The sequence below is a fragment of the Filicampus tigris genome, chromosome 3 (genome assembly GCF_054856515.1).
Source record: "Filicampus tigris isolate MCC_2025a chromosome 3, RoL_Ftig_1.0, whole genome shotgun sequence".
NCBI classification, from domain to species: Eukaryota; Metazoa; Chordata; class Actinopteri; order Syngnathiformes; family Syngnathidae; genus Filicampus; species Filicampus tigris.
The window spans coordinates 23,458,412-23,471,985 of NC_141219.1; the positions used below are offsets into that span (position 1 = coordinate 23,458,412).

The 13,574-nt window shown below is 40.5% G+C and overlaps 1 protein-coding gene across 2 annotated transcripts in view; it reads right to left on the bottom strand.

Moving 5' to 3' along the window:
• Positions 1-13,574, bottom strand: part of tspan4a (tetraspanin 4a) — a 134,148-nt gene that overhangs the window by 20,291 nt on the left and 100,283 nt on the right. The gene's annotated exons all lie outside the window — the stretch shown is intronic.

A 13,574-nucleotide genomic window follows, 5' to 3' on the forward strand; every position in this document is an offset into this window, starting at 1 on the left:
CTGCACTGGGCAAAGTTAGCATGCTGTTACAACCATTTTATGTAGAATTACCTCTAATTTCAGAGGTCAGAAAGGTTTAGATGACAACCATGAATGTAAATACAAGGCAGCATCCGTTTGAACACATACAAACAAGCAACCATTCACACAATTCCTCAAATAATGTTTTTTGGAATGTGGAAATAAACCTGAGTACTCTGAAAAATGTATGTAACCTTGGAGAGAACAGGCCAACTTTACACACGTGGCCCTAAGATGAGAATTGAACCCAGAAACTCTCAATTATCAGGTAGATGTGTGAAACACTACGCCACTGTGCTGTACCCTCACGGTGGTTATTCTTTATCGAATCATTTTGGTTCTGACTTTATGCATTTTGTGTAAAAAAAAACAAACACACATGCAAACGTTAATAAGAGCAGCAAAATGCTCTATAATGTTATGATTTCACAAAGTGACACATACCATATGACCCACATGCGCAGAAGTGAAAGAAAAATCACAGACAAAGTCAAAGTGGGGCTTAGTCCCCTGCTGTTATTGTCGCAGCAGCCCAGACAATCCTTGAAGGATCTTGTAATATCGCAGATGTTCACCCGGGGCTAACATTTGACAGCACCAGGTCGGAAATACTTTTTCAACCTTTGCCTCAAAACCTTGTTGGATTTCAAGTGCATGCCTCAAATGCCTAATTAAATCCATGCATCAGGAACCTACAGCAAAAACAACAACAACAACAAAAAACCAGCATCTTTGCCAGTTCACCCCAATCTGTTATTTTATCAGCTTCCCCACACAGTTCCCCACAAGGCGCTTGTAAAGCAACGCACTAATCTCTTAACATACAACCGAGCTTTTTGTGATGTCCTGCAGCAGACGGAATATTTTCAAGCCCGAAGCGCAACAGATATGACATTCCAGATTTCTGGTTTTCACAAATTCATCTCAGACGACATTTGAAAAAGGAGAGGCAATTGTTTGGAAGAAAGTTCGCTCGCACAAGCCAGTCCCATCAACAAGGCGCTTGACTGTGTCCCAATTAAAGCCGAAGTCAACCCAAACATATTTTTTCAAGAATATGTTGTATGCAGCCACTTTTAACCATCTCAGGGGGCGGCCATTTTGTCACTTCTGTCGACATGACAGTTGCTCAGGGGTCAGATAACGACCAATTACGACTCAGCTTCAGAAAACAGGTCATCCGTGATTGGTCGTTAATTGAGCCCGCAGCAACTTCCATGTCATTTTCAGTCGACAGAAGTGATAAAATGGCCGCCCCCTGAGCTAGCTAAAAACGGGTGGATTTCTCATATTGCGCAAACGCAATATGAATCAGAATGCCGTGTTTGGACTACTGGGCCTGCATGGAACATATTCTGGAAAAAAAAAATGTTTGGGTTGACTTCCCATTTAGGGGTCTCCATTCTTTGAGGCTGTGTTTAGCGGCCAAAGTTACTCTGACACCACACAAATGGTCCTTTAAGTGCAGCCCACTAATGGAGCCACTCAGTTCAGAAAAATAAAACATTGTTCACTTTGTGTCATGTAATTGTTTTATTTGACTCCCTTGAACAACTATTGGCAGGTACAGTTAGGCCCAGAAGTACTACTTTGGCATAAACAGGCAATTACACTTTACACTTTGTGTGTATGGGTTAAAATCTAAAAAGAAAGTGCTTGCTTGTAAACCAAGTGACTACAAAAAAAGTTGTATTTTGCACTGCGGGACCTAAACCTAAAACATTGTTAAAATGTGCAACATAAAGTAAACTGGACCCTCTATTTTTGCCTTCAATTGAAATGACTACCGAAACTATGTTTGGAATTTCCCACCATTGTTATCTTCAGCTGTCAAACTGTCAGTGCGCACATGGCACATTCTTCCACGTCTCCCAAAATAAATATCTCGTTGTCAAATTATATCAATTTGTCTCTCGTGTGATTTCCTTACGTCGAAACTTAGCCAGCAGTGTTTGTCTAATTTCATTTGGTATTTTATGAGAAATGAAAATTACTCAAGCTGGAAATTATTCAGACAGAGTTGCAACGGCGTGATATCTTTACAAGCCCCAGCGGTTCGACGTCTGTTGCTGCAACAGTAATGATGTGGAAAGAGGGAGCTATCACGCTTGAAATGGAACTTAGCTAGTCTCACGGGTGGGCCGTTTGAAGCTTTACAGATATGCTGTCCGCTAATGAATGTGTGTCGTTTTCCCTCTCCTCACCAAATTATTATCCACGTTTCGCCTGAAGTATGGGCGTCATGTAGTCGCTTGTTAACATGAGACTGAAGCGAACCCTCAAACTGCTTCCCAGGAGGAGCAATGCTTGTCAACAAATTTCACTCGGAGACATCTTCTCTCTGGGTAAGATGCGTTTCAATCCAATTACGTAGCTATAGAAATATATACTTCTGTAATGTGTGTTTAGATTTTACACACATATCCTGTATGCTTTGTGAGAAGGAAACTATTGTATATTTGAATTTACAGCTAATATGTGAATTCTCTATGATTGTAATAGCAGCTGGGAAAACATGATTAAAATGCGAAAAAGTTGTTTCTCAGATGAACAATTAATACACGCAGTTGATCATAACTGGATGTGCGGATATGAATGTAGGCGGAAATTCACATGATGTAGAGGAGTGGCGTGCAAAGCACATGACGCCCTTGGCAAATGGCCGATCAATCACAAACCTATGCCACTTCAACTAGCGCATTGAACATGCCAGCTACTATCAGCGGTGGACGTGCCACGAAATATTTTCAATGATGAGGCAAGGGAGGGGGCATTGTTTTAAGTTTATACCTCCACAATCACAAACTGACGCTCCATTAACATGCACATTCAGCCACCAGCGGCGGCGGACAACATATTTTGAAAATGTTCGTCGCGGAGCTTTTTGTTTACTCCCGAGGACAGCGTTCCGCGAGCGTGTCCGTCAAACAACTTCATCCCCCACCCCCAAGTCCCCTCCCCACACTGAACGAAATTTGAAGCGAAAGACTCACCGTGGCATGGACATTTCACCTTGGCTGGACTAAATACATCTCCGTTTCAGATGCAGAAGCTGTCAAAAAGCCTCACCGCGGCCAACGGGAAACCGAAGCCTCGACGATAGTCGATTACGTAGACGGAAAAAATGCGCTTCCACCTATGCTTAGTCCGTGTATTTTTCCGTCTATCGTTTATCACCTACAAAATGGGCACCCGTCATAGGCTGGTAGACGGACCGGTCCGCCACATAGGCGGAATGCCCAGCTCTGCTAATTTGCATATTTATATGGGGCATGCAGAGTCATGGTACTCCAACTGTTCTGCATTGTTTGAGATGTATGAAAAGAATGTGCTCGGAGTCATACTATATATCTGGATTTTTATGCGCTGCAACATTTTCTGGATGTAGCCATACGCCATATTTTAGTAATAACAACCCACTTGGAAGGAACATATATTTGTGGAATGAGCAGCACAACTTTGAAAACATTTGTCAACTCTTCACTTATTATTCCCAACAACCTATTTACTCGGCTATTGAAGTCAGTATTAGTACTATTACTCAAAATCTTACCATTTAACCACTTGAACACTTCCTGATTTGGTGCATTTTACCTAGGTGCCATGAGCATGCTCCGTTGTGCTGCGTCTTCCACCGATACATGTGTCATTATTCAAAAGAAAAATAAACAATCCTTCTAATTGCATAACAGGTCTATTGGTAAGAAGCAACGTTATAACAGAGACACACTGTAATACACACTAGGGCTGGGACGGTACACTTCTGTCCCAATCCGGTACGGATCCCGATACTTGGGTTGAGATCCAATACATATTGTGATGCTTAAATATTATAAAGCTATACATATTTTTTAAAAAAACTGAGGTGTTTCCAAAGCTTTAACCGAAGTGCCATTTGACATCTAAATTCAAGTGTCACAATTGAAAAGTGCCTAAACTGTTCCAGTAACTGTTCCTGATATACAGGAGTGCAATAAATAAAACTTCATTCACAAAGCTCAACTTTAAGGGCCTCAAATGTTTCCCAAACCTTTTTTCCACTCAGCTGGACTGCGTGGTCTTGTCGATACGAGTCAATGATATGAATACAGTCTGGAGCGTCCAACTAAGATTTCAATCGTTGCAACCTACATGGGCATAACTCCTGACCGCTTGCTTTTGACTGCAGCATTACCTCACCTTGACTTCTCCCAAAGCACACAGACAGCAAATCAAACCCTACAGCCTGGCTATGACACATCCTGGCCGAGGCGTGTTCAGAGGAAACAGCTCATGCAGCACTGACCTCACGGCTAATGTCATGCAGAGGTGAGGACACAAACTGCGCCAGCAGCAGGAAGACAGAGACACTTTGATATCAGTTTCCCAGTATCTCACTGGCATTTTGAGAGAAGACTAGTGGAAATAATGCGAGCATGTGTTTCCAACAAACCTTACCATGTATGTACTGTTATTGCCTTCAAATGCATCAATATTGTTATATAATGATCTGATAGACACCTCAGGGCAACTTCTCTATGTTATGACGCAGGCACACGCAGTGATTGCGATCTTGTATCGATCTGCTCGGTGTCAGCGCTTTCAATTGGTTTCCATCTTCACTTATTGTGCTTTGTTCAGGACCTTTACAATCCCTGCAGGCACTTTCATGAGTGAATCAACTCAAATGAGAAATGTCACTGGCTACAATACCTATCACTGTCAGCAATAAAGATGCATTATTAACAAAGAATGAGGTCAAATGTTTTTACAGGTACTGTATTTTTTTTAATGATTTTATATTTAGTTTTCCACAGTGGATGGGCTTCTTCTATTTTCCGTAATGTGCTTGTGGGGGTTCTCTGTGGGTGACAGCTTCCTCCCACAGACCAACAGCATCAAGGTAAGGTTAATTGGAGGCTCTAAGGAGCGTCTCTGTGGCGTGTGAATGGTTGCCCGTGTCTATGTGTTAGCCCTGTGATTGGCTGCTGACCTCTCACCCTGTGTCGGCTCAGATAGACTCCTGGATAACCATTAAAGATAATTGGAGGAAAGGTTGGCTTTTTGGCTATGTGCTTGCTATGGGCTATGGTTGTGATTTCACAGTATTCATAAGGTAACCAAAATATTAATGGATATTATTACTCCGTTTAATTTTAAAGTCAGGTAATCTGTTCCATTATTTTTGCCCACCTAAAAAAAAACATGACTTCTTTACAAATAATGCTACCTTTGACGTTGGGTATTTAAAGAGGAAGTCAACCAACATCTTATGCATGCACAGAAGGTACTTTAATGGTCAGCGTCGCTGTCTGTCGTTGCGGTGTGTTTTGCCAGTGTGACGTGCCGACGGCCGGCCGGACATCACAGGGGGTAAGCGTCCGTCACTGTTGGTGAACGTCGTTTTGGTGTATCAGGGCCTTAAAGGCGGCATTCTGATTCATATTGTATTTGTGAGATATGAGAAATCCACCCGTTTTTAGCTAGCTCAGGGGGCGGCCATTTTGTCACTTCTGTCGACTCAAAACGACCAATCATGGCTCAGCTTCAGAAAACAGGTGAGCCGTGATTGGTCATTATCTGAGCCCTGAGCAACTTCCATGTCATCTTCAGTCTACAGAAGTGACAAAATGGCCACCTTCTGAGCTAGCTAAAAACTAGTGGATTTCTCATATTCCACAAATGCAATATTAATCAGAATGCCTTGTCCCAACAAGTGGGCTGGCATAGAACATTCTGGAAAAAAAAATGTTTGGGTTGACTTCTACTTTAATGCAGATGCGAAAACCTGGAAATAAAAGCTGAAGTGTTGATCCATTGTCTCATACTTCACTTTAAGCTGTATGAGAATCCTAAATATTTTCATTGTACAGCAAAAAAATAAAATCAAATAAAGGAAATGGCCTCACTTTTACAATACTATTGGTGGGGAGTGTATACCATTGAACTCTTGTGGTTAAGATCACATTCTATGTCTTCTTCTGTCTTCATTCGGGTTTTTATTGATTGTTTTAATTTAACAATTCTACAGCAATATTACCACAAATTATCCAATTGATAGATGTGAGAGTTACTCTAAGAGGCATGTTGTTGATCAAACTCTTACAGTTGCAGGTGATGAAAAAATGTAGAGGAAATTGCAAGGGGATATTGATATTGAATAAAAGCCACATCCATCAACTTTCAATAGCGCACCACTGAGTCAGCCTTCTTCTATTTGCTTTGACACTACTGAGTCACACTGCTTCCACTGATGTTAACCTCACAAGACTTTCCATCACCCTTAGGAGCCAGCGGAGTGAAACAAATAGTTGGTGAGGAAGATCTAGGAGCCGTTTGATGTCGCTTCCAGCTGCGTCATGGAGCCTTTTATCAGGCTGAAAGCAGGCGTAATAAAGCGGGCCGTTGAGTGTGACCATCCCCGATTCTTCAAATGCACTTTGTCAACACGCACCTACTGCAGCACGCTTTCCTTAGGTAATGGCATCTGTAAGGCTGAGCACATGGCTTGATGATCACAGATTCATTGGGATCCTTGCTCTAAAGATCATGAGATAACATGATCAAATCTAGGTTATATAACTTTAGAATCAAATGCATGAGGTAATGAGTGCAACAGGCAAATATCTCATACGAACTGCAATTTACTTGAATTTCAGAGATTTCTGGCCGCTATTGGTTCAACAAACATGCGCTCGAATACCTAATGCAAACAAAATGTATTTTTAACATAACAATTATACATAGCAGCAAAAACATTGAGGTGGGGACAGAAAATACTTTGGAGTTGTTGAGCTGCTTTTCCTCATGTAAGAGAATAATATACAGTAGGGGTGGGGAAAAATATTGATTCATCACTGCATTGCAATACTTCCCCTCACAATTCAATATTGATACAGCAAATCCTCTGAATTGACCTTCACCTCAAGGCCAGCGGGGGACGTTTCGAATGCAATTCATTTTGTATGGATAGAAGCTGCGTTTGACCAAATAACAAAAAGGGTGACAAACGCAGGCTTCTACGTTTAAATCTGACTTTTAGGCTCATTTTAGATTGCCCAGTAAACTTTCCTGCAAAGTGTCAGCAAACTCTGTTTGCACACAGACGATAATCTGTCCAAAAGAGGTGCCGAGCACGGCGAATGAAGAGAGTGCCTGTCATCTTTTCCTATGCTGTGGATTCAACTCATTACAACAACATTCGAGCCAGAGGGAGCGATCCAGTTTTTTGACAGCCGTTAGTTCGCCAACATTATTATTTTTGAAAGGCAACGATTAAGGTCTGTGTCGAGGCTTCGAAGTGTGTGCCGGGTAATCTGCAAAAATCCAGGTGAAGTATGGTTCGGAGCGTGGTTTGATGACGTAATTGATGACGTTACAATCTTTCCGAAGCAGCGTACCACGTGACTGATTCAGGAAGTGGTCTACTGGTTTGGCGTGTGAACTAGTGATGGGCTCAATAAAGTGGTGATTTGGAGCGTGTCTCGAGCAAAAGTGGGCATGCCAAATGAAGCCTGGATTCAAGCGTGTATCGGGTCCCAAAAAATCATGTGACCAACGACAAACAAGGCCTCGGTTTGTGTGGAGGATTTTCATTGGTTCGTTTTTGTCCTCATAACACAAAAGAAGACTTGGTTTGTGCGAATGACGCCATTGGATCACTCAACATTTTGTTGTCTCATAACACTGGAGACCTTGCGCCTCTTTGTAAATGTTGTCGGTGATCTTAAATTTAGATGGCGAGTTAGGGAGTCACACTGTGCGTTAGAAAAGAACACTTGAGTGCTCAAGTAGCCTTTGGCAGATGTTAGTCATTTTTATTTTATGTACATTTTGCAGCAGGCAAAACTACGTGCTTGTTTGGCGTAGTGGCTAGGTTGATGCTCTACTGACCACGAGGTCGAAGAATCGATCCTCCCTTGATTTCTATTTTTAAATTCAAATGTGTTTGTGGTTATTCATTAACATTGTGCGAATTATATGTTTATTATTTACTTCATGTTTGAAGTACACAACTACAGCTAAAACTGCAATACTACTACGTATGGTCATTTTAGTCATTTTTAAACCTATAATCTTATTTCATTCCGTGCACACTTCTGTCTTACTGATTGATGATGCCATAGAGCAAATGAAGCAGGATTGCTTAAAGTGGAAGTCAACCCTAGGATAAGCTCCAGCACCCCCGCGACCCTCATTAGGACAAGCTGTTTGGATAACTGATGAGTTTAGCTTTGCTTCGCGGCAGGAAAATAAGGTTTGCTGCATTACGCATGAAATTAAGAAACAAAAGTTTGTTGATTCTTTATAAAAAAGAAAAAAAACACTTGTCCATTCGTTATATTGTCATATTTTCATTGTTTGATAAAACCATTGCTTCTGTTCCCTGGGATTAACCTGCAGGGAAAAAATTCTCCACAAAGTTAAAAAGTAGTTTCTCTTAAGTTATTGATTTGCAAAATTGCCCCGCTACTAAAAAAATATGTCAAGCCTTATATTTTTAGAATGATTCCGTGTTATTGTTCCATGTCATATTTATGAATGAAATAGATGACGTCCACCAGACACGTCCGTGGAGCACAGAATCTGTCTTCCTGCACCTTGATCAAATCCACCAAAATTGCATTACACCACCCGCGCCATACAATAGACCTCCTTAGCTCGTCTAAAATCGAGTCTACTTTTTTTCACCAAATGGTGAAATATGCTAGGGGAACGTGGCAGTCACCTCCCCCAGATCGCCCAGCGAAGCGTAGCGCGTCTACCAAATTCACAAACATGTTTAGCGTGAACATGCATGTCACAGAGTTGGCGTGGAGGAGGACCCTACAGCGAGGCGGCAGGAGGCGAAAATGAAGCGCAATCAAAAGTATTTCATTTAAAGAAAACAAAAAGGCAAACAAGGTACTGGGAATACTCAATACCAAAACAAGGAGGATCAAAAGAAACTAAAACACTCTAAACACAGTTGGGTTAAAAATAACACAATTTTGGGTCAAAAATGGACCAATCTACAAATTGGGTCAATTTGAACCACCTCTTGCATTGTTTTGTACAAAACGACCCATTTTTGCGGCTGTTTTCAGCAAAAACAACCCAGAAAGTTGGGTCAAATTGACCCAAGTAGTGGATCGGTCCTTTTTTGACCCAAAATTGTGTTATTTTTAACCCACCTGTTTTTAGAGTGTGACTTTGACAACGACAGCAACATTGACATGACAACTGACAATAAACCGACAAGGACAAAGAAAGCAGGGAATGAAATCCAGACTAATTAACGAGACAACAAGGAACAACCTGATCAAGACACAAAGGGTTGGAGGGAGCTGATTGGGTAACACAAGGGCTTGGGTAAAGTGGACAGGTGGACACAATAAGCGAATGAGACAAAGGAACACAAGGCAAAACCATACCCAAAGACGGACCATGACAAGGTAAAAAAGTGCTGTACAAGTGACAGCCCGCTTACCATGGATTGATGGGATTGCGATGGATGCGCACTTGCACTACTTTGAGGCTCGCTATGCACCACGCATATAGCACTACTACCACTTGCTCGACCAAAGTGACAGGCAATGATTACGGCAATGGCGGCATTTGACATCTGTGACCAATCAGGGGGATGTCCAGGCCAGCAATTGCAGAGCACAGAGTGACTTGATGTCATCCAAAAGACACCACGACACGGGAGCAAGTATGAGGGGAAAATGGCTAAGCAAGAGGAAGCTTGTGTTTCACTTGAAGGTGGAAGTAGTTGAAATAGAGCTTTGTGGCATCTACTCACTGGATAAGAATCTCTGTCGAGACTAAAGAGCCTGTCCCCAGCAGCCCTGACTACCATTTATTGAACCTGTTGTTTACATCCTATGCATCATCGGATGAAAGGCAGAATGACCAAAATGATGGTGGTTCTACCTCGACTTTAGTCAATATATTCGTTAAAGTAAGCTTTAGCCTATCAATTACAGCAGAGGTCGCCAACCTATTTGAAGCTGAGAGACACTTTTTGGGTACAGTTTAATATGAAGGGTGTCATGTTACGTGGAGTATAAAAGATTTACCAAAAGCGCCATGGTCAGGTGAAGTGATGCATCATTCGGTAAACGTATTGAATGGACTACGTTCCTAGGAGCAACATTGGCTCGTATCGGGGAAATTGACCTCAATTCTAAATTCTCGGCTTCAAATTTAGACACTAGAGGTTGCCAGTGTTCTAAGACAGGACCACAATTCATGCAGAGAGACAGGTTCAATGCAACATTCTTTCAATATTCAATGCAACGGATGATATATAATATCATTTTATATTGATGTATTATGCACTAGTTTCTCTGCATGTTTGCTGTGCACTTGCTGTTCTTATTTGCTCCGATATGTTGTGATCATTTTCTATGTTTCATTCATTTGCTATGTTTTGATGTGTTGTTGTTTATCTACAAACTTGTTATTGAGATTGCTTTGCATGCTTAGCTATTGCCACATATATACTCAGTAATTGCTTACTCGATGCTATGTTTGTGCCATGTACATATTCTCACAATATGTTACATGTGATAAGAGTTGTAACTATGTTAGGCCCATTACTACATGTGCAAAATAATGTAGTAATGTGATTGAGAAACATAAGGTTGGTTTTATTACTTACTTACTTATTGTGATATAGGAACTGGTGAAGACTTAGGATAAAAAGGAAGTATAGGCCTGAATGGTGAAATTTTATAAAAGCAATGTTTCATTGTACATTTGTACGAAAATGATGGGGTGATGCTGACTGTATGCCGCTGAACAGAACATATATGATTTATGGTCACACATAGATATGCTCTGTTGAACACATGCCGATGGGGCGATAGGGCAGATTTCCAAATACGGAGTAAAGGTAATTCGGACAAGGGTGAACGATGAGGGAATGTCAGGAGAATGACGTGTTTTACAGTGGAATTTTCCATGACCTCATCTCGAAGGTTCCAGAAGGATGAGGACCTATAAAAGGCCTCGGCCTTCAGAGATCATTGCTCTCTTTTCCTTCTGCCAGCTAAGGGGCGGTAGTCTGAGGGGCGCATAGCGAGGAACTGCGTGGATGAAGTTAAATTTTTGCCTTTTGATTCTCTAGTGCAAGACGCTGCGACAAAATGAACTATTTATCTTCTTTTGGACTTAACCAAATGACAGCGACGATAAGGTAACATTAGGAAAAACACTCTATTGCATTTAAGAGAGCCAGTTAGACAGCTTACTTTTCCGAATTCCAAATACCTTTTCGATGAATTAGGCTTTGTGTTCATTGAGAATTGATCAATCTTAATACCACCCAAAATAGACTAATGCTTTCTATCACATTTATGTCTTTGATTGCATTTAAGCTAATTAATTTATTTTAATCATTTTCTTAAATTCATGCTCTTTTCTTATCAAGGTTTATCGTTTCCATAATAATTAACAACTGGATTTTGTTGAATCGTCTCAATTATTGGATGGAAAATTGTTTTGCTTATAAGACCAATGTGTAATATCATTTTCATAGTATTATGATAAAAGGATGTCCTTTTCCAATTTGATTATTATCTTTTATCACTATTCGTATTAATCATTTCCAATTTTTATTGATTGTAGTACGCATCTTGCGTGTTCAACATTGACTCATGATTATTGTATGATTTATTTATTGCTTTATTCAAATGTTCTTTAAATTACAAAATAATCTTTGTCACCTTATTATTTTTCGATTACGATTCTTAAGAGGTAGAGATGCCTAAAAAACGAAAGTGGTCGGATCATTCGGCTTAAGTCTAAAGTGGTCACTCATTAAGAGCGTGTGAGCAACGGAAGACGGGTTGACCTGGTAATACTACGGCAGTTAGTACCTAGACGTGTCTACCTCGACAACGGCTTAAGAGAGCTTCCGACCCCGCCATGAGGCCGCGTTACTGCGGGCAGGGGAAAACGTGAAGTTCAAACCCGTTAGATGGAGAGCTGGCGAGGACTAAGACCGGTTAGTCCTCCGGTAACTGGAATCTGACAAGGGCTACCAGTTTGATACACACTTCTGAAATAACACATTACTCAAATGACCTTCATATTGTCACAATAATTAGGAAACATTAATATGCAACTGTTTTTTTTTTCTATAAGTCCTTGCCAATTTTGGAATTTTCAAATGATCACTTCTATAAATCACAATTGTGGTCCTTGGGGGTACAATGGAGACCCGTGATTTACAGCATTATTACTGTTTGACTAACAGTAGCCCTAGAGGGATAGTATTTGCATGGTCTATAATAATAGACCAAATAATAAAACCGTAGTGTTAAAATTACATGCATATAATATCCATATCTCTTTATTACACTCCACATCTTTTCAAAACTGAAGCCCATTAAGACTTACCTGTTCTCATCATTTATTGACCTTATTTTTTTTATATTCTTAGCACTATTAAGTGTTTACTATTAATAAAGGTTGTCAAATGGATTGTGGTGGTAGGGTCCTTTTGTACCTATGATACATTTGGGATGGGGAGAAATGGGGTGGGTAGGCTTCCAGATAAAATTTCACTTCGGGCCCAATTTGGTTGGGGGGGCGCCACGTGCAGTCTGATAAGGGAATATTAACGGTGTTGGATGTTTAAAAATCATGACTTGGTTTAAAACAAAAGAATGTACAAGAAACTTCAGGTTGCTTTGAATATGTTTAAAAATTCTACTTCCGTGTGATGATGACAGATATTAAGTAAAAGTGAAACATTCACTCAGTGCTTATTACCACCCTTGCGATAAGAATAAGACGAATGCCTTTATTGTCATTCTTACCAGTACAATGAAACTGAAGAAATAAATACAATTGTAGAATCTGAGGAATACATTTGCCAGTTCATCACTACTCATTTGGAATCATCAATGTGATAAAGCGAGCAAATATTGAGCTTTTGGGGACCAACCCTATTAAAAAAAAAACTATAGGGTCTATCAAGGCAGAAGGATCAAAGTAGGACAGTAGATTGTTATTTACCTAAATACGACATTAAGGCATCTCACACAGGCTTGGCCTTGGCTGCTGTCTTTGGAGACAACATGTTTTGCCTCAACACATAAATAATGCAAGACCCGTGGTTTGGAATTGCTCGTGATTTATGAACAGCGCCCATAATTCAAAAGCAGTGCAGAAGCTGTGGTCATTATGTGCCTCTAGAGGACAACCACTATCCCACATCCACTGTAACTACTGGTGCTTTCAGGTGATTACAACACTAGCAGAGTTCAGTGAATTTCAGCCTTTTTTTTTTTAAGGCTGAAAAAATTATCCTAATTATTTGCCACTTTACGCATATGATTGTTGACCTTTTTTAAGGTTATTAAACAGAATTTCCAGCTTTTGGGGAACAAGCCGAGCCACGCTAGATGTACTTGCGCTTTAATATTTCATTGTAATGTCTGACACTGTAAAATTAGTCACTGGAGGTCTATGACCAATTACTTTATAATGAAGGGAAACTTACCAGAACTCCCACACACAGCTCATTTGTACTTCATAGCTAATTACTGAGAAAATAGTACCAAAAAAAAAAAAAGAATTGA